Below are 22,739 nucleotides of genomic sequence, written 5' to 3'. Positions count from 1 at the left end.
GCTATTCATTTGTCTATAATAAGCAACATTTAGGTGATGATTAATTTCAAAGAATTGCATGTATTATCTTACAACTGTCAAAATCAGCCTTCAGCACAGTAGGTATCACTGTGAATGTTGGTATCAATCTGTTTTTGTTTAAAATGAAATTAAATGTAAATATTGAAAAGCAAAAGCATTTTGTCTCAAAATAACTTACTTGAAAAGCAATACCAATCCAGGAATTTTGAGGAGGATAGCTTTTAGAACCAATTGCACTCACTCTATATTCATGAACCCTTAATGCTTCTCATTCTCTGACGTTTGTGAGTGCATTAGTCTTTGAATCACAGAAAAAAATAAAAAGATATGTTTCTGCTATTTTCCTAGGTGCCTTGAAGTTAGCCCAACTTTTATTTACTTGCCCCAGGATAATAAATTAGCTGGCAAAGTGGCTGAGGAAGTATGTATAACATGTTAAAAAAATTAGTGTTATGATAAGCTCTACCAAGTATGAGGGAAGTTAAACTCCATTTCTTATAAAAAATTGATAGGAATGTATTTCTGAGCTTTCCACTGCTATCTTAATGTACTTAGAGGTCACAAAATCTAGGAAATACATACAATAGATATGTATTTTCCTTCCATCATAGGCCAACAAAGTCCAAATTCCCTTCTTGTTTCCACCCTTGGCCCCATTCAGTCTATTCTAGCAAGAATATTTTATTCTAAATGATCCTTAAAAATATCAAAGTTGGACGTGTTACTCACATGCTCAAAATCCTTTACTGGTTTCACCACTCATTCCAAATAAAAACCGTAGTCGCCCCAGGGTCTTACACCATCTGGCCCTGTGTTCCCTCTCAGAAAAAAAGCTTTCAGTGCTCCCTCAGCCTGCAGCACCTGGCCCACGTGGACGCCTTGCTTTCTTTGAAATCACCAGGCATGGCCTGATCTTTAACCCTAGCTTAATTCCTCACCTCTTCCAGATCTGTGGTGAAATGTGATTTTCAGTGACAATCTTATTTAAAAATGTATTCTGTCTTCATATTCCCAACTTGGCACTCTCTACTCTCTTACTTTGTTTTTTATTTTTATTTTTTTGATAGCAATCATGAAGATAAAGCTTATTAATAGCACCTGTCCTCCTTCTCTCTCCCTTCCTTCCCTTCCTCCCTCCCTCCCTTCCTTCCTTCCTTCGTTCCTTCCTTCCTTTCTTCCTTCCCTCCTTCCTTCGTTCCTTCCTTCCTTTCTTCCTTCCCTCCTTCCTTCTTTCCTTCCTTCTTCCCTCCCTCTCTCCTTCCTTCTCTCCTTCCTTCCCTTCCCTCCTTTCCCCTTTCTTCTCACTCTTCCCTTCCTGCCTTCCTTCCTTTCTCCACTTATTTTTCTGCCCCCACTGAAAGGTAAGTTATTTGAGGTTAAATAACTTATTAATACTGAAAAATTTTGAACTAATGCTCAGAGATTTTTGAATTAATGAAGCAATGAATCATCTAGATACTAGTGGATTAAAATCCAAATCCCCTAACATTTAACAGCTATGATCTAAAAGCAAATAGTATCATTTCTCTGTGCCTCAATTTTCTTATTTCCAAATTAAGCATGATAATAGTTGAAACTTCACAGAGGTTTTGAAGTAAGTATTAAATAAGCAATATACAAAAACAGTTAAAATAGCACCTGGTATATAATGAAAACTCTATACATATAAACTATTATTATTAAATTTGCCAAATTTTATAAACACTTTTAAAACTTCATATTTCTTCAGACAGATTCCATATTTTTTCTTTTTGTTTTTAAAAGATTTTACATGTAGCTAACATGTGCAAGCTCATTCTTAACAAGTTTACATTTTGAAAAGCTTTAATATTCTTAAACTCAACAATTGCAGCCCCAAACCAAAGATATATTAAATATAATTATAAAATTTTATTTATAATGTCTGAATGTATATAGAAATGCAAACATTAAAATATTCTAAGATTATGATAAAGAGAATCAATTATTAATGAAAATATTAAACAAACAAGATGTTATAAAATATGTTAACACAAGGATACTTTGCAGTATGAAAGAAGTGGAACATTTACAAAAATCTTTAGACATGATCAATCTATAAAATCCTTTAATACACCTTATGTTCATTGTTACTGTCATCACAAATTTTACTAGAAAAAAACTAAATTATCAAACTGAATTAGCTTAGAGTAAAAAATCACTTCAAATTAACATGTTTCACACAATTACTTAATGCTGCATTAACCAAAAGCAGTAGATATAGCTATTCCTAATATATAAAATATATAACTATACATTTAAAAATCACTGTAGATTGTATAAAGTAATATCTAATCCAACATAAATAAAATAATCTGACTGAAAATGTATAGAGTGTTGTGTATATCATGGAATGTTGATTTTAAATGTGATGTTTGCAAATGCAATATTTCTGTTAGGGGCTTTAAATATTTCTGTTAGAGAATATAAGAGATTGGTAACAGTGGCTGACTGAAAGAAAACAGTGTCTGAAAAAAGACTAATTTTTCCATTTATATATTATTAGATTATTTGAGTATTTTAAATAATTTTATGGAATAATTTTTTATTTAAAAAATTATTTTTATTTAAAAAACAAGCTAAAATATTTCCTTTAAAATATTTCTCTTTACTAGAAATGAATCATAATTTTCTTAAAAATATCACTTTCATGTGTATAGTATTAAGTATACATTGAATATATTTACAGAAGGAATAACTTTTTCAGTGACAGAACCCCTTCACCCTTTGGATGCCATAGAGATTTATAATATAATTGAAGAAATGGTTAAAAATAGAGAAAGAAGAAAAGGCGGAGAGAAAGTGAAAGGGAAAAGAGAAAGTCAAGAATGATTATCTGTTTCAGAGATAGGTAACATTGGCTCAAATAATCCAAAACATTAGTTGGTCCCATTAAAGACAAATTGGAATATATTATTATATATCATCTCTTCACTCTTAATTGTCCATGACAAAATGAGCATTTAAATTACCATATTTTATTTGAAACTTAACAGTGAGCTACCTGGTGATTTAATCTAGGGAAGCAAAGACTGAGAAAAGCAAGTCATATTTCACCTTGGAAGAGAAGACTTGACTACATCTAATATCAGTTCATGAAGACTTATTACCAAAACCACACATTAAAGTATTACACTTATTCAAAAGAAATATATAAGTGAGTGAGAAACGAATGAAAAAAATCAAGAAGGATGATACTTCAGTGATATCCACCAAAGATTTTTAAGTACTACTTAGTATGTGCCATGTATTGCTAGGTCGGTACTGGGGAAAAAATTGCAAACAATATAGAAATGGTTCCTGCAATCATAGAGGACTTAACTCAATCTTATTTTTTGCATTGTGGCAATAAACATCAATTGTTCACTGTTATAACATTATAATTTAGTGTATTATTGTTCAAAGAAATTACAGAAATACACACATATAATCTCAGAGATTTTTTGACAAAGTTATTCTCAACTGGGTAATCAAGTAATAAGAGATTTTTTTAAAAAAATCATATGACCTTGTATTTCAGTAACAATCTCTACTTTATCTTTAGCTAGAAGATTTATTTTTCACTGCACTTTTTTAGATAGTTTCTGAAAATGTGTTTTCACACCCAGAGGATGTAAGATCACAGACTGTTCCCATTACAAAGAAAAGAAGCAAACAAGAAAAAAAAATCTATGATGCCATGATTCAGAGAAAAAAGATTATCAAAACAATTGGATAAAAACTCAAGGTTAAAATTTTAGCAATATATATTTAAAGCACTTCTCTACATTCCACTTCAGATTTCTGTCAACTAAATTTAGTCTCATCAGTACCCTCACCTATGAGATATGAATTTATAAATATATTTCTTCTTTAAAATCGTTTAAGTTTTCAATATTTTCAAATTTAATGTCTACTTAGGGTTTACCGAAATATTTTCATTTTGTTGCAATTATTTGTTCAAATCTCTCTACCATGCAGAGTTTGCCAATTCTTGGCAGTTCTGGAGGAATTTTGGAAAGCAAATTATTCATACTACTATAATATGAAAAAACTGAATATTTACTCTCAGTTATAAATAATAAAAATTTATTTTTAAAGAGTCAGCCATATTACATTGCTGAATTTACAATTTTAGTGTCTAATGATAGTAGATACACTCATAGAGTGATTAAATTTGTATTCAGATTGGATCCAATCACTGTGGAAAGCTCAGCTTTCTATTTTAACCAAGCCTGCTCATCCTCCCTCAAATATACCAGACTACAATATTATTTTCTGTTTCCTCCCCAATATAGAAAACTTCATACTTCTTTAAAGATTAGGGGATAAAGAAAGCATCCATTTAAAGTTCAGTCAATCGCCTATGCATCTTATCATCTCCCCATTCATTCAGCAAACGTTTTTTGAACATCTACTATGTGTCAGGTGTTGAGTGTAACTGGCATTGTGGCTGCTTCCATAGAGCATACATGGCCCCCGACCTCTTATGGTTTATGTTCTTAGTGGCTTCTCCTGGCATTTAATGAATAGTCTAATAAATAAATATATAATTGCAAATTGTGCAAATGCTATAAAAAATACAGGGTGCTATGGGAAATATAATGGGAGACAAAATTGTCATTGAGAGATCAGAAGTATCCTCTCTGATTTAAGCAGATGCCTGAGGGATGAGTCAAGTTTAGCAAGCCAAAAAAATCATCTTAACATTTCTCTTGTCAAAGATGAGCCCTAGAATCAGCTTCTCAAAGAGAGCTGGTACTCTTCTTCTTTTATCTCCTCTTTTTTTCTCTCTCTTTTCCCTTCCTCTGTCCTCTCCTCATCTCCTCTCCTCTTTTCTTCTTTTGAAAGGCAAATTACCAAGTGAAGGTTACTTGGTTTCCCTAGACTGCATGAAGCTTACTCTCCCCAAAGCATAAATGGCTAGTGATATAATCAAGTTTATCCTTACAAACACAGTTAGGAAATGCCTGATTTTTGTGCATATTTTAGAAGTTTTCCCCCATCAAGGCTAAATATACTCATTCTCTTTTTATTCAACAAGGTTCGATAATGTCTGTTATGTGCCAGACATTCCTCCAGTAAATGAGAATACAAAGAATAAGACACAATCTTTAAACCCAGCGAGTTCAAAACCAACAGGGGGTGGCTATATGAACAATAATCCTAAAACAACATGACAAATGTAATGCTGGAAATATGCTGAGAGTATTACATAAGCTTTGAACTACAGAGATGGGTTGGGAAAAATTTCTTTGAGAAACAGACCTAAAAAATAAATTAGAAATGAAGGGAGCGATATAAAATTGATGTAGTTAGGGGTAGAAGTTGTTCATGGAGAGGAACAGGAGGGAAGTATTTGGGGGTGACAAGTACTGTGACGAGCCAAGCAAAGTCAATTGTAATGGGTATATAGGAATGAGAGGCATTTCCTTTTGTTTTCTAATTTTGAGGAAGCTGCATGAGTATGTCAATCAGAAGAATAATCTGATCACATTTGTGTTCAGTGACTTAGGTTACTGTGAGGAAGATGAGTTGAAAGAAAGCAGGACTGTAAGGTAGAAAAGCCAGTTGGAAAAACGTTTGTTTTTTTTCTTACAATAATTAATGTGAGATTAGAGAAACAAATTAGCAATAGTTAAGAGGAAAATTCAGTAGGATGAAGGTGACTGGATGATGACAGTCAGAAAATAGCTAAGCTGAAAATTATTTTTATAATAAATATAACCCTTTCACTAGAAAGTTTAAGTTTCCAAGTATGGTATAATAGACAAATTAGTCATTTTGGCCTCCTTATTGTAAATTATAACTTAGTCTACAAAAAAAAAATTCCTACATGCACTTTAAAGGTATAAGCTTGTGATCTCTATGCAAATTGTTAAGACTGGTAAATTAATATTTTTTTCATTGGATGAGATGCATAGAGCTGCTCTAATTAATGGAGAGACAATTAACAGTTCATTTATTCATTGACTCAACAAATATTTATGGAACAACAAATATGTGTTGTTTTAGGCATTCGGAGATCAGGAAGTAAAAAATATAAAAATCTCTGTTATCATGGAATTTACAGTCTAATGATCAAAGGGAGGCAATAAATAAATAAATTTATTTATTTAAAAACTGTATTCAAAGAGTGATAAGTGATAAGAAGAAAGATGTTAGGGAAGTGGGAGGAGATATAAATGTACTACAAGACTGGTCAGGAAAGACCACACAAAAATTGAGTAAACACACAAAAGGTTTGAAGAAGTAATCAAAAGAGAATACAGAGGAAGCGCATTCCATCCAGTGGGAAGGGGAAGAACAAAGGATCTGAAGCAGGAATGCAATGTAATGACTAATTACTATTTGTGAGGCTCTGATCCACACGGATGAGGAAAACAAATCATGCCTGTTTTGTTGAAACTCCAAATCTGGTTGGGGAAGAAGTTACTAATCAAATAACCACCCAAATAAATATATAATCATATATAATGATAAATTGATAAATTCTGTAAAGGGAAAATACAGGTCACTATTAGGAGGTACAATGCAAAGTTCTGAGTGATTCTGAAGAGTCAAAAATGTCTTCCCTGAATAGTTGATACCTATATTGAGATCTGAAGGCTGCATAGAATTTAACCAGATAAAAGAGAAAAGAAAGCACTCCAACATCATAACCAGCATGTGTTAAGATCCTGAGGCAGAAAAAAATCTGGAATATTAAAAACCTGAAAAAAGGTCAGTATGACCAGAGTATCAGAACAAAGGAACAATATGATAAATGAGGCTGGTGAATACGTAGGGCCAGATAATGCATGGACTTGAAAGTCAAGTTAAGGATAATAGATTTGAGAAGTTGATCTGAATTATGGTGCTGCAATGTAGATAGAGAAAAGTAAACATTCAAAAGATATTTATGAGTTAAAAATTTTATTAAGACATATATTCTGAATTTGAGATTAAAAATGAGAGACATACGAAACAAGTATAACTCCCAGGTTTCTAGATAACAAAATTAGATGAATGGTGCAATCATTCACTAAGATTGAAGACACTAGGGAAGGACTACATATGTTGATGAAGATGAGTTCAATTTGAATGTGGTGAGTTTGAGATGTCTTTCAGGCTTCTAAATAGATCTGCCATGTAGATTGTTGGACTACGTGTCAGGAATCCTAGTAAGACGGGAATGATTTTGTTCAGCTTCCAAATTTGCCAGGAGTGCTGGCCTTTTGAACCAAACACATATCATTGTTGGAGACTTAGATTTTTAAAAAGAGATGCTTTCATTAATGAATGAACTGAACACCTAACATAACCCCAAAGTCGCTCAGAGTATCTTATGCATCACCTCCTATATGAAGCCATTGCTGTTTCAGCTGTCATTCACTCTCATGTGTTTGCAGAAAGCTTTGCATTTTCCTGATGCAGCTTATCTCTTCAAATACTTGCCAAAATCCTCTTCTTCCAAGCCTGGGGTGGGAATGGGTGTGTTATACTTCCTATATCCTTGTAATTAGGAGCCACGTGACTGGGTCTGGCTAATGGACTGTGAGCAGAAATTTTATGTATCTTTTACAGGGTCAGAGTAGATAATTGCTGGTAAGAAATTCTGATGTTCTTTGCCCTACTGCAATGAATCCTTAAACTTTACATTGAGATAACAGTCTTATAAGACACTGGGGCACTGGAGCTCTCAGAGTCTAGATTTTTGAATGACTATGTAAATCAGAGGACACTCTCCCCTATGTACTCTCCAAACACTCTGATCCGCAATGGCTATGTGGTATGTCCAAGGAATAAAGCTTTTGTGCTGAAGCCCTTGAGGCTTTTGTACTGTTTGCCACCACAGAATATCCTACACAATGCTATTTCACAGCTCACATGTGAGTGAATCATTACTTCCTTATGGTTTCACTCTTAACTAGATGGTACTCAATTCTTCTATGGGTGGCTAATGGTGTCTTGGAGTTTGTTTGTGTACTTTAACTATTTTTGAGTAGATTAATGAATGACTGAAAGATGAAAGACATACTCTTCAACCTTATTCACCACTATGAGAGTAAACAAATGTTAGAAGGGAAGCCAAAGGCTTTATGTGCTGGGTTACTCATATGTCTAATTTTCTTGCAGCAAAATGCCATAGTCAATTACAGACCTCCACATGTTAGCACTGAAAGGTGTCAGGGAAATCATTTAGTAAAATTCCCACATTATGTACTTGGTGAAGGATTGACAGATTTTATGTTATTTGTTTGTTTCTTAATTTGAATACAAAACTCTAAATACCTATGCTCAATCTTCATTGTCTATTTTTTCCATAGACTAGTTCTCCACTCACTATTTTAAAGGAAAAGAGGTAATCCCTTATTCCTTTCGTGTATCCTCTTCTGATCTACAAGAAAGTTTATCCACACACACACACACACACAAAAGAGTGCAATATAGCAACCCCATGACAACCAAAAGGAAGCTTAAGAGCTATTAGCTGAATCCCTTAGAAGGTAGCCAACTGACATGAATCTGCTTAAGAGTGGCCAATAACAGCATTGGTGCTAGATTCATTGTGGACTTAAAAATAATGCATTATAAATTCACACAAAATTACCTGTATGTGAATATAGCAAGAAGATTATAATTTTGAGGACAGGTGTGGTGGCTCATGCCTGTAATCCTAGTATCTTGAGAAGCTGAATCAGGGAGATCTCTTCAACCCAGGAGTTCAGGACCAGCCTGGGCAACATAGTGAGACCCTGTCTCTACAAAAAATACAAAAATTAGCCAGGCATGGTGGTATGCACCTGTAGTCTCAGTTACTCAGGTAGCTGAGTTGGGAGGATCATGCGCTTGCTCTCCAACTTGAATGACAGAGCCAGAATCTGTCTCAAAAAGGAAAAAAAAAAATACAGGCTGTTATACATTGTTAGATTGTAATATAAACTTAGTTGATCATGACCAGTACTTATTTAATGAAATAGAAAAGGATAATTGAAAAGTATCAGAAAGCATAACAAGTAATATTTCATAGAACTTTTGCTAATAGTGTGTGTATGCATATACTAAATTTGGATGCCAGTTAAAAATGTTAGAAAATATAGTTACTGGATTTACTCATTGATATGGTTTAGCTGTGTCCCCACCCAGATATCATCTTGAATTGTAGCTCCCAAAATTCCCACATGTTGTGGGAGGGACACAGTGGGAGGTAATGGAATCATGGGGGAAGGTTTTTCCCATGCTGTTCTCATATAGTGAATAAGTCTCACGAGATCTTGTGGTTTTATAAAGGGGAGTTCCCCTATACATGCTCTCTCTTTGCCTACCGCCACATAAGACATCCCTTTGCCGTTCCTTCATCTTCTGCCATGATTTTGAGGCCTCCCCACCCATGTGGAACTGTGAATCCATTAAACCTCTTTCCTTTATAAGTTGCCCAGTCTCGGGTATGTCTTTATTAGCAGCGTGAGAACAGACTAATACACTCATTCAATAAATATTCTATAAAATATTCACTCCTTAATATCTTTCAGGTACTGAAGAGTCAGAGATGATAAAAATGTCATTGCAAAATTTGAAAAACTGGCATTTACTAGAGGAGCCAGATGCATTTAAAAATCAAAATACACTATATATAATATATAATATATATATTATAATATATATTATATAATATATAAATATTATATATTATATATATTATATATATTACATATGATATATTATATATTATATGTATTACATATGATATATAATATATATCATATGTAATATATATTATATGTAATATGTATAATATATAATATATTATATACTATATTATATATTATTATATATAATATATAATATAATATTAATATATATATAAAATATATAATATAATATATTTAATAATATATAATATAGTATATTATATAATATATAATATACTATATTATATAATATATAATATACTATATTATATAATATATAATATACTATATTATATAATATATAATATACTATATTATATAATATATAATATAGTATATATGCGCGTGTATATATACATATGTGTACACATGTGTATATACATATGTGTATATATTTACATGTGTATATATATACGTGTGTGTGTATATGTGTGTATATATATACACACACGCATATATATAGTATAACATAAAATATTTAGGATACAAAAGAGCCTGATGGAGCAGAGTAGTTTGGCAAAAAAAAAAAAAAAAAACCTCCATTTTCAAAACATATTATTATCAGAATATAATGTCTATAGAGAGCATTAGCAGAAAATAAAAGAGGAACATTTAAGATTGAGGCTTTAATTATTACTTCATTACTGTGTAGCAGATTGAGTGGTACTGCAGTCTCACAAAATTTCATATGCCTTTGTAGGCAACTGGTTTACTATCATATAGCGACCTAGGTAGACATAGGTTATTGAGTTCTTGAAACCAGGATATGAGACTAGATAGAGGAAAAATAATTTCCGGTTAATGCTACAAGAACTGTGTTGTCTAAGTGATAATCGACACAAAATGATTTGTTTCATTATGTTTTCTGTGTTTATTTACTTTTGTTTCAAAATCTAAATTAGAGTTTTGTAGGATGTAATCAAAAATATACTCAAAAGGAAATTGCATTGAAAAATGTCATGAATGTGATAAAAAGTTAAGGTGTTGACTTAAATTTATAGGAACAATAAAACTGGAGTTAGGCCATGTATTTAATTTCTTTAGAAATGAGGGGAAAGGGAAAGAATTATTAAGATTTAAGAAACTGAAGATATGCAGAAAGTGTCTGAGGAATATACAGAATAAAAGAAAAGCAGCTACTCTTCCGAAGATAAAACTGGAGTATAAAAATACATGTCTACAAGACATCTGAGAATACATTTTAAAAGTCAAAGTAAAAACAGTATATATTCTATGATTGTCACCATAAAAAATGTAAGCATATGAACACACACTGGAAACATATTACACAGAAATGAGACAGCATATATTTAAAGCATGGTGAGATTATACATGATTACACTGTTTTGAAAATTTCTTAATAATGTTTGCAGATTATTTTTAATTAAAATATTAAGGCATGGGAAACACATAAAACCAGTGTCTTTATACCTAAATAGACCAAACTGTTCCCATTGTAGAGCTTCTGTACTGGTTGCTTCATTTGTCCCCAGTGCTTTCCCCTGATAGTTACAGGGCTGGCTCCTTTTCCTTTTGGTTGATCACATTCCCCACTATTGCTCTGTTTTATTTATTAGCCTATTTTACAGTTTTGTAGTATTTATTATATAAGTACCATAGCTATGTTTTGTTGTTGTTTTTAATGGTCTCTCTTCTTCCTTAGAATGTAAGCTCCTACACGCAGGAAACCTGTCTACTATTTTTATTTCTGTATCCCCAGCACCCAAATGGTGCCTGGCATATAATAGGAACATCATCATACTTACCGAAGAAATATGTTATTCCCAAATATTTCCTCTTCAATTCAGAGTACAGCAAAGATAAAAATGTATAATATATTTGTACAAATTGATAATATTTAATCTGTAGCATATGTAGGTTAAAACTTTATAAACTCCTTGAAATAACCCCTCCTTCCTTACAAAACTAATAAAAGTTTGAAATTCTCATTTATACGCAAGTGGCTCTGCAATTTGCTGTTCTTAGTTCTACTAAGCTGAATTTCTTCAAGTCTTGTAAAGGACTTTCTTCTTATCTTTGCAATGAGATGAATAAAGACTATCTACCCTTCTGCATTAAAAAGTGAGGAAGCCAAACAGAGTAAGGCAAGGACACAACTAGAATTAAATAACACTCAACTCAGCCAATATCTTCTTATAGGTAGACTTTTCACACTGGTATAATCATACCAGTCGTTAAATTATTGAGTACTAGTGGTACAGTGGTGGGAAGGAGAATAGGCTTGGTTCTGACCACATGGTGTGAGCTCCCATTTCCACCTATGACTGAAGCCAGAATATTCATGAACTTTATGGTCACATAAGCACCAAAATCCCTTTTCTTGCTTAAGCATTTTGAGTCAGGTGGCATTTTTACAAGTGAAAGAATTTCTGAGAATAAAAAAAGAGAAAGAGAGAGCAAAGGTGGTCAAATCTACCATATAGTAACAGGGTACCAGACAATTTGCAAACATTATTGCATTTTCATTCCTGGGGAACTATCTTATTGAAGTTCACCATTCCAGAGTTGGCTATCTGAATCCAGCTCTCTAAGTTTCATACTTTTATCCTATTGCCATCATGCTCATATTGACCTAACCTATAAAGTGGATCAATTTGCCTATCACTATTTAATCTCTTTTGGGTACCTCTACCTCTTTGCCACCATCTATTCTCTTCTTCTGACATTTATGAGTTTATTGATTGTGTGACTACCTATGATTGAGTATTGGCTCTGTAAAAAAGTAGCTTGGGTTTAATTCTACATCTTACTACATAATGTGACCCTGGGAAGTTGCTCAGTTATTCTTTTTCCACTACTTTCTCACTTAAAAATTATAAACAAATTAGCACAAATCCCAAGGAGTTATTGAGAATATTAAATGGGATGAAGCATGGAAAGTACATAGAAAAGTGCCTGACAAATTGTAAGAAACAATATGAATACCTGTATTCATTCAAATATCTCCCTTAATACCTATCCTATGTTTCATATAATTTTGTATTCTTTCTATAGGCCCTTCCCAACTAAAATTCCTGTTTTCTTAAATCAGATTAGCTACAAACACACTTATATTATTCCACATTGCAATGGTATGGCTATTAGCTATTGCTCCCAAATGCGTTTCTTAACACAAAGAATTGCCAACTGATAGACTTCACATTTGAATTGAATAATAATTGTGGTTTGGATATGTTCACTTAGAGCAGAATGTTTAACCATTCTACCTTGGAATAGAAGATAAAAAGTATCAATAGATTCAACAACTTCCACTAATGTTATGTGAAGGAACAGCAAGAAGATGTGTATGAATATCAATGAGGAGAATAATAAGAGATAAGTTTGGAGAGTTAGTGATAAAGCTACAACACTTAATGATTCCAATCACTTCTCATTGCACCCTACTTGGTGGCTTGGAACTATGGAGATTACAAATAAGAAAACAAATAAGGTGACTTATCTAACATCACAGTGATATAGCAATGACTAAAGGCCAACTTAGCCTAGTGACTCAAGCTTAGTGACTTTTCTTGTAGATTACAAAAATGTCCCTTGAATAATTTTAAAACACAAACTCAATTTATTTTGCAATTAGAGTCACAGAAGAAATAATGGTATATCAAATCTTTCTTATTTTTTCAGTGGGATAAATAAAGACTATGTATCTTATACTCAATAATGATGTTAGATAAGCAAAAGCAAACTAGTTCTTACATAGTAAGAGAATTACAAAACATGCTTTTTCCTGCTTTATTAAGTGCTGAGGCAGTAAGTTCCAATAGACAAAAAATATAAGAGGCTTTCTAAATGTGTAACTGCAGGCAAGTAACAACACTTGAGTCTCCTTCATTGCATCTTTAAGAGAGAGAACCTCTTCATTATCAACATCAAATAAGGCAATAAAATAAATAAACAAATAAAAATACAGTGCTGCACGCCTGTCATGAAAACAATAACTTGTTACCATTGCAATGGCAAAATAGAAAATAAAGAAAAACATGCCAAATAGTACATGCCAGTTTTTTGGACTCTAAAACATTATTCTGTCTCTCTGCAAAAAGTTATGGTTTAGAAATTATCAGCAAGCCCTTTACATGCAAAATTTTAAAAACATTCATATCATGACACATTCCATTTAAGTGTGCCAATTACATAAACAAATTAAAAGGCTGCTCCTTTATTTATCTATACATATATTTTGTGAAGCTAACCTAAAATGTATACAAACTAAGAATTACATTTCTTAGTTGTTGACACAAATTAATTCAGCCGGTGAAGATTACTATGGGTCAAAAGTACTAAACCTTCATTTAGTGATTCTATAGGAAAATATTTAATTAAGATACAAAAAAAGAAAGGAAAGACAAAAGAATGAAGAAAAGAAGGAAGAAGGGCAGAGTAGGAAGGGAAGACATGAGAAAGGAATAAAATGTACAGAAAGGAAGGGAACACAAAGGAATTCCTATATCATTCTTATAACCAGAGAACTGAACAAATCTTTCCTATTCAGGCTGTGAGTTGTAATATGCTTCAATGCATACAGGTCTAAAAGTCCAGAAATCAAGAGAAATAAAACTGTTGCTATGTGTTCAATATATAAATGATGAAACAGATTCTCAAAGGCATAAAAGAACTTGTCTCATCCACTTTTGCCTGAAGGAGTCAGCTCTCTCCTGTCATTAATATTCATTCTGTGTTGTCTAAGAGTGGTTCAGAAAGTATGTAAGATTCTCCAGAAAATAAAACAAGTCGTTGGAAACTTGCATTTCAAGTACTTTTTTACAAAACAATTTAAAAGCAGGGCAGTTTTGTCAATTTAAGGGTATGTTGGCTTTGTACTGAAATGTCACTTTTTGAATTATTAGGCTCAGATGTAGCTCAAGGTGAATGCTTGGTTTTTTAAATTTAACATTATAATTTAATAAAACCACTAAAAATAGGTACATTATTTGTAATGTCATATTGTTAACTAAGCTTTTAACAGAAGAATTTCCTGTACACAGACAGATAAAACCCTAGTACTTTCAGGCATAGAATGATCTGGTTTATACATATTTAAATATAAAAACTTGTGGCCTCGGATTCTGAACATTGGTTAAAATAGAAGAGTGATGTTATGCTATTTATAGAAGAGGTCTCAGTGCTCTAGAAATATGCTCTAATGCCCAATAGTTCACTTTATTCAGTCTTCAAATCTGATGAAAATGCTAGGGATTAGGCAGAAAGCCAGCCTTGTAAACTAGGATCTGGCAGACACTCCAAGTCAGAAACAGATTTCAATGCTTTGCTTCCTTGTCTTTCTCCTGAGAAACTGTGTCAACTTTTCTTCCTAATAATCTTGATAACTCAAAACCTGATTGCTAGAGCTCAACTATCCCTTAATAAGTTGTTATAGCACTTGTTCTTGCTTCAAAGGCCAATAAATCATTTGTCTAAAAATCTTTCTAGATAAGTTTTTTTTTCCCTCAAAAATAAGCAGGTAGGCAGTTTCCGTATTTCATAGGAGGTAAGCAAGGACCATGTCCACTGTTTGTATGGCATAGGATATTGGAGACCAGTACATCATGAGGGAAAAAGATACTCAGTTAGCTCTTTCTCCTTCTCAAAGAGAGAGCAGACAATTCAAAATTGTTATTTTAGTGAGTGTTGCCTGCTGCTGTAATGTTATCTTATTGTTTATACTTGCAGAAACTGTCACATACAATTGTGTCTGAAAAATACATTATTAATAATCCATCCTAAAAGCAAGCTCGTGTGTGATGTTTCATAATATCCAGAGATTTTGTAGAAAAACAAATTGTCAATTATCTGGGATAATGACCATGAAGCATGTGCTTATTTAAGGGTCTCCAGACACAGATGGATTTTGAAAGTATGATTTGAAACACATTTTAAACAATCCTTTCAGCTTTATTCTCAGGTGTTAAGTTAAAAAAATACTATACTGACTCATGGTCTAACAGCTTCATCTTTTGCTTGGATCACTTGTGAGTAAACAAAAGAAATTCCAAGAAAGAAAAGCTTTTTCATAAATTATCCTAAAATTATATAAGATTCAGTATCGCATTTTAAAAGTGTTCATGTAAGTACAGCTCTGCATGTTTTGACTGAGTATTCATGTCCTTTGGCCTTCATGTTGATGAAAAAATACGTCAACGAATCTCAAAGCAGCAATCGGTCAATCCAAGTACCTGTTTCCTACCCACAGTAGGCATGGAGTGACATGCAAGGAGGATGGCCCAGAGGAAATGAGCCTCAAGTAAAACAAGAGGCTGTTCCCTGGAGGCCACATCATGAGAACTTTCACCAGAGTTTTCAGGTGGTTTCTCTGCTTTCCTTTCTATTCCCAAGGGACTGAAATGATGGCTGCTGTCAGGGAGCATGATGGAAGAGGACAGGAGACTATATACTTCTCATGTAAGCAATTGCAAAATAAGAATGTTTACATTTCAAACTCTTCAAATGTGTTTGCATTTGAGTGCATATGTGCATTTTATCTTTGATTTCAAAAGAGAAAGAAAACATTTATCTATCACAGGAAATAAGACACAATTACTTTTACTTATATAATACCCTTTGATAAAAAAATATCGGAACTCTAAGCACTTTAAAATTATTAATAAAGCTGTATTTCACAAGTACAGAAATAGGTTCTTTGAAGTAAGATATGACCAAGTTTCAGTACCATACCTGAATTTAATTAAGTGGATATTTCAATCAGAAATTAATTTCTAACTGAGGCACTTAGCTAAATGTCTTGTTAACAGTATTTATGATTGCCGTAGCATGGTTGCAAGCTAGTATCTGTGATGAAATGTTGTCCAACAGGGCTGTTATGAACTCTTGGAAGTAATATCTTAAATTATATCTTAACCAAGTAGTTTCACCGAATTCTTACACTAGTTTATAGGCCATTCCCATTCTACATGGAAATTCCCCAGCTCTCATTTTGTACAAACAGCTAGAAATAGAAGGCATGTTTTATATCTTCATCTGCTTTATGATTTTCTAGAGCTCCTCTTTAACAAAATGCCTTTTTATGTGCATAAGTAATAATGTTAAACATAAAACATACTATGTGTGAGACATTTATAGGAGTGACCAGTATGCTTTCTTTGTATCTCCACAATAGCAGTAACCAAAAAAGATAAACTTTGACCTCTCATTTGCATTATTAGTAAAGTACGGAAATCAGCAATCAGAACTTAAGGCTTAAATAAATATAAAAATTAGAGCAATTACAGAAATAATTCTTTAAAATATTTGTTTTGCATGTGTCAAAGACATGCTAGAAAATTTATTTCTAACACTACCATAAAGGTGTTATTCTACTTTAATGTAGGTTTTAATTTCTTTTGAAACTCTCTTAAATATTGCTTTTTAAAAATAATGTAATGTAGATGCCATTTTAAAACTAGGATTCTTTGCAATAGAATCTCTAATATTATATTTTAAATTGCAGAAATAGCATCTCTAGTGTTTACCATTTCTACAACATAGCAATATATTTATTGTCCACTTTAAAGAAAAGTTTTCCTTTTTTAATAAAACAAAAGTAAATTTTATTGATATAGACAGGAAATGATGGCATGCTCTCTTCTAATAGGTAGCATACATTTGCACTATAATTTTAAATAAGTTTATTTTGTATTGCTAGTACGTATGAATGGAGTGATGTTCACATACCCGGCTACCACAGTTTATCTTATAGTCCATATAAAACTAGCTCCTCAAGAACACTCTTAAAATGACCAGCTGAAAGAAAAATGCTGGTTATCCTTTTTTTGGAAATGTTAAATTTCTGCTTAAGGAAATGGAAACACTTAGTGGAGAAGTTTAAGTCGAGTTTGCAAAAAGACTGAAAAAATGTTGATCATTTCTTGAGGAATTTAATGAAAACATATCAATCACATTCTCCCACCCAATGCAATGATAATCATGCCATTCAATTACATAAAAAATTAAGAATGTTTACCTTAATGCAAATATTGAAAGAAACACCTGCCAAAAGCCTTAGAAAGACAGAAGTTTTATCAGCCATCATATCTAAATCATGTAAAAATATGATTTCAACTTATTTGTTACCTGTATAAAGAAGTGCATCATCTTGTCCTGAGAGTTTTTTCAATCATGATACATATAAAAATCATTTCTGCCCAAAGCCATGGAACCCCATTTTAAAAGAAAAAAACTCTAGGCTCTCATTAATATTATCTCTGAGTATTCCCAGACTTTCAGTCAAAGAACCCTTAAAAGCATTCCCAAGACACCGTCATCTTTCTTTAAATGGTACTTTGTACATGAATAGCCCCTAGTTTCTGCAAATTATAGTCTACTGTCCATGAGTTTCTAAACCTTTTTGAAAAATTTAGATAATTTTGGAATATATATACACACAAATATATGCATATGTATATACACACACATATCCTTAAATTCTAGCTGAAATTATTATGTATATTGCCATATACTTTGTCTCTTTTTAAATGGCTTTGGTCAATTTCAGTGAAAAAATTTCAGCTAAAATCAGCCACGTCATGTATTGAACTTTTGATACAGATATATTTACGATAAATAAATTATTTAAAAATTTTAAAATATCACAACTACATCAGATATTTAATTTTTAAAAATATTTTCAGCAGAATGCATGCAAGACCCATACCTACATTATACAATGGCAGAAAGTCTAACTTTGGTATGGGTTTTTAGTAATATTAGACAAAGATTTGTTCCATTATATAATCAAACTGTTTTCATTTCTTGTTCCCCCCAAATTACTTAATTATTACCATTAGGAAAATAAATATTATGTTTCAATTTGGAATTAGTGATAGCACTTCTTGGCTGTTGCACAAACTAGAAATCATAAGAACTATATTTCAGGCTCTTATAATTGTCTGCATTAAGTGTGTGTTCTTTAAGATTAGATGGCTCTAACTGTTTTGGGAATTTACTCAAAATCAATTTAATATACTGACATCAAAAATGATGAACTGATATTATGTTAATGGTGTTATTAGGCTAACAGGAAGTTCAAATTAACTTTCAGATTTCTAACATATTCTACATTTTATTTTATTAATCTTCCAGCTCATCTTGCATATAATTAATACAAGCATATAATTAATACTATTTTTTAGTTTCAATTTCAGTCTAATATGCAAATCATATAAATACAATGCTATTCATTTTCATATTTGTTGATTAGAACTACCTGATAATTTGACCAGATGAAATAACTAATATTCTCCATTATGAAATGAAGTTCAAAACTACTCAGCAACAACTCTCAATCATGTGGTATTTCTGTGAAATTAGTATTTTAGGATTTTCCCTATATATTTGCAGTCTTCAATTCTCACAAAAATGCGTCGAGGCATAATTATCATATTTACTCTGAAACATTAATGAGATTTACTAAAATATCCTGTCAAAGGGAGAAAAAACAAAGATTGTATGAAATTGTGACATTAGACTATTTTGTGGGATAACAAAGTAAGAATTTCCTATAATATATCATGTAAGGTCTCTCCCCAGTCCACTCACTATATATTGGAATTAGTTCTGATTTCCAATACACAGATATTGAATTTTTTAGAAGTATTTGAAAAACTACTCATATCCATATTTTTAGATGTTATTTCTATAATTAACATTTGTAAAGAGTCATGAAAATAAATGTCATAAACCAAGCCTAAATTTTCACATATTCCTAAGACAGTGGAGAAATGAGAAAACAAAATCTTAATTTTCTCACATGAAGGCAGCTGGCTTCCTTTTTGTACATCTTTTCATGTCTAAACTTGTTAATTCAGTTGTACATACATGTGAGGTAATTAAGTGATTGTCCCTTTGTCCTTGTAACCAAAAGGTGGTACCTCTAAAAACCAGAGTTAGCTTTCAACAGAGACACTATTTTTTTTTTTTCATTTAAATGTCAAAGCCCTAGAAAGAAAATCATTTTTCGTGACTTGGTAATTCTATTTAGGGAGAGATCATTGCCTCAAATGCAAAATGGTTTGGAAAATAGTACACATTACACTGATGGCAAATGAATTCAGCTCTTCTCTAAGTTGGTGTGTAAACTTATATATTAAACGTACGTAGTGAAAAAATACTCTCTGAGATACAAAATTAGTGTGGAAGGTCAGACAGAGTTAAGATAGAAGATTCTCTTTTCTTATATCAAGTGGAGTTCTAGACAAAAAAAAGTAAGACTCTGCATTTCCCCTGATAAATAAAAAGAAGTGTTTTGTATACTAACATCTGTGGATTTCTCTGTGTTCAGGTAAGACCCACTTGGAATGCTTTCCTATTACATCAAACGAGGCATTTCTCTATACCTCCTTCCATCTGACAGTACTATCGCTTAGCTGTCCCTGATGAATAATAAGAAAAGAAAGCTTATATCCCCAATGATGGAATTAGAGACTGCTGAAGCTGCTGTAAAGGCTCTGTCCAACAAGTACCATTTACTTGACCTATTATGCAGGCAGCCAGGGGCATGCTGGTGTTTTGATATATTTTTCTTTCTTTTAACAAGACGTTACAAAAATGTTTTCCCCTTCAGGATTTTTAAAATTTAGGGTATCTTTCTAGCATTACTTTCTAAACTTTGTTCCAGTACAGGAGGATTCTTGTCCAACTGAGCCTCCATGTGCCTTCTAAAGGGAGTGCTGAAATTGTATAAACATCATGTTTACATCCATTAAATATTGTCCTATTAAAAGAAAATAAAGCCAGGCATAAGTTTGGTATCCAGACAACAAAATGCAAATAGATAGTACAAAGGTAGAATAAAGTGAAAATTCTACACAAATGTAGCTTCCATACAAAAGTTAAACAGTTGCTTTATTTCACGAAAGGGTTAATACTGGAGAAAATGAATATCAACATGTACACAAAGCTAACTAGAAGATTAGCTTTCTCAAAGTAGAAATCCAAGCCTCCCGATAAAATTGCTGTCCCTTGCAAATGTTTTGAAACTTTACATTTTTTGATCCCCCAACAACAGGCCATACCAAGAAACCTCAGGAAAGTAATAATCTATTTTAATTGTTTTTTTGTTGTTGTTGTTACTCAAGAAACCTTTCAAAGTTCAGATATTAACACTGATGTGCAATACCAAATTGTTAGCCCCACAGGACAGATGGAAACAGGAAAAGTCAGATGGTTGGCACTCAAAAGCAAAAGCAATTAAGCAGTTGAAAGTGGGTTGGATTGTCGGTTTATTTTTGTTCCATTTGAACGAATCAAGTGAGAGACATAGACTCTTGCAAGGAGGAAATCAAGTCAAACTTGACGCTTCCTCTCTCTGACAGCCCAAGCTGGACTGCTTGTCTACTCCTCTTATTCAGTTTAATTGCTTTATGTGCTCTGATTTTCGCAGAGCTTGTATTCTATCTTGTTTACGTTCCCCCCGGCCCCGATATCCCTCTCCCCAACAGAAAGAAATCTTTCTCCTTTCTTCACTCCCCCTCTTTCCTCTAAGAAAGGCAATCCTCTCCAGGAGGAGAAAGAAACGCTGTGCGTGCTTAGGGTGGGAGGAGGGCGAGAGGGGAGGTGTGGGAGAGAAAGAGAGAAAAGATTGAGATTGGGGGTGGGGGACGGAGGAGAGAGAACAAGAGAAGGAAAGAGGAAGCAAGAAGATGGGGGATGCCCAACATCAACTCCAGGCTCTAAATCACGGGCGCTGTGCAAAGTGCTTTTCCAGGAGATGCACAAGTAGTCTCATATTTCTCACAATAGGCCACCCGGGGATCCCTCCCTAGGTCTCAGACTCCCACCACTAAAACCCAAGTGTATCGAGAAGAAAATCTTTGGGATGGATTCGAGCAGATAGGCATCGCCGAGGTGGCCGCGCCGCCAGTCCCGCTTCCTTACCTGGAGGGCGGACCGGGAGGTGGTGCCGGGTCTCGGTCCCCAGTGCTCTCCCCGCGTGGACCGGCGCGAGGCACACGCGTACTCTCGCTGCCTCCGCTCTTGGAGTGGCAGCCTGCAACACAAAAGGGGTGTGTGGGTGTGGGTGTGTGGGAGGTTCTCCAGGGCCACCAGCTGGTCCCAGCTGGTCGCCCCCACCCTACACACACCCCTTCGGGGCGCCGAGCCCCCCTCTCGGCTGAGCACCACCCTGGGGACTTGCCCGGGGTGCAGCCTCAAGTTGCCGCTGCTAACTGCTGCTGCCGCTGCCGCTGCTGCAGGAGGAGGTGGAAAGACACTGGGGGCAGTACTCGGTCTAGAGCATCCCCACACTGCAGCTTCTCCAGGAATCCCTCCAGTGAGGAGGCGGCCGCCCATCATCTCCCAGCCCCAGCATCCTGATTGGCTCCACCTCGGGTACGCTGCGCCAAGGAGCCAATCCCCGCGCACTAATAATAGGTGGATCCGCTCAGCCAACATCGCCCATCCCAGTTCTGTTAGTGTCTCTCCATCCCCACAGCGGACAGGGACCTGGGAAGCGGGGTGGAGGCGGGTTGGGGGAGGGGGTGAAGTAAGAGGGGAACAGATCCCAAGGAGACACAATCAAGGGCGTCTGATAAAATCTCTAGGTAGACTCAGGAATGCCCCACAAGCTGTTCAGCAAGCCGTATGCACAGGAGAAAGAGAGCATAATACAAAGCTTTTTTTTTTTTTTTTTTTTTTTTTACTCTCAATCAAAACCTACCCTGATACTGAGCATGCCCAGACTGCAACAGCGACCTAGGAGTTTCGATGTGTGTGGGTTCGCCAGCCGTGGGTTTTTGAAAAGCTGGGACCGGGGACAGGAGAGGCAGAAGTTTGTCTTTGGCCATTTAACCCGGCGGAGTTGTGAAAGCTGGGTAGGGTGGGGACGTGAAAGGGTTCCGCACAAGTGTCCTCAAACTGAGCCGCGGGGAGGTGGCCCGCCTGGCTGCCGGAGGCTCATCATGCTGTTCTTCTGGGGTTCCGGGTTGGAAGCGGGGGCGGGATAAGCTGAGCTTTGCTGGAAGCCTGGGGACTTCCCGCGAAGGGTGCGGTGGAGCCGAGATGCGGGAGAAGCAGCTCCGTCCCATAGGTGGGGCCAGG

The 22,739-nt window shown here is 34.3% G+C and overlaps 1 protein-coding gene across 1 annotated transcript in view; it reads right to left on the bottom strand.

Moving 5' to 3' along the window:
• The window catches only part of SYT1 (synaptotagmin 1), a 577,710-nt gene extending 555,740 nt beyond the window's left edge, over positions 1-21,970 (bottom strand). The window contains exon 1 of the mRNA XM_004053612.5: positions 21,579-21,970. The gene's annotated coding sequence lies outside the window, so the exon portion shown is untranslated. The remainder of the gene's footprint in view (positions 1-21,578) is intronic.
• Between the last annotated feature and the right edge of the window lie 769 nt (positions 21,971-22,739).

This window comes from Gorilla gorilla, chromosome 10 (genome assembly GCF_029281585.2).
Source record: "Gorilla gorilla gorilla isolate KB3781 chromosome 10, NHGRI_mGorGor1-v2.1_pri, whole genome shotgun sequence".
Taxonomy (NCBI): domain Eukaryota; kingdom Metazoa; phylum Chordata; class Mammalia; order Primates; family Hominidae; genus Gorilla; species Gorilla gorilla.
Note: the sequence above shows the minus strand (reverse complement) of the source record. Positions and strands in the feature narration are given on the sequence as shown.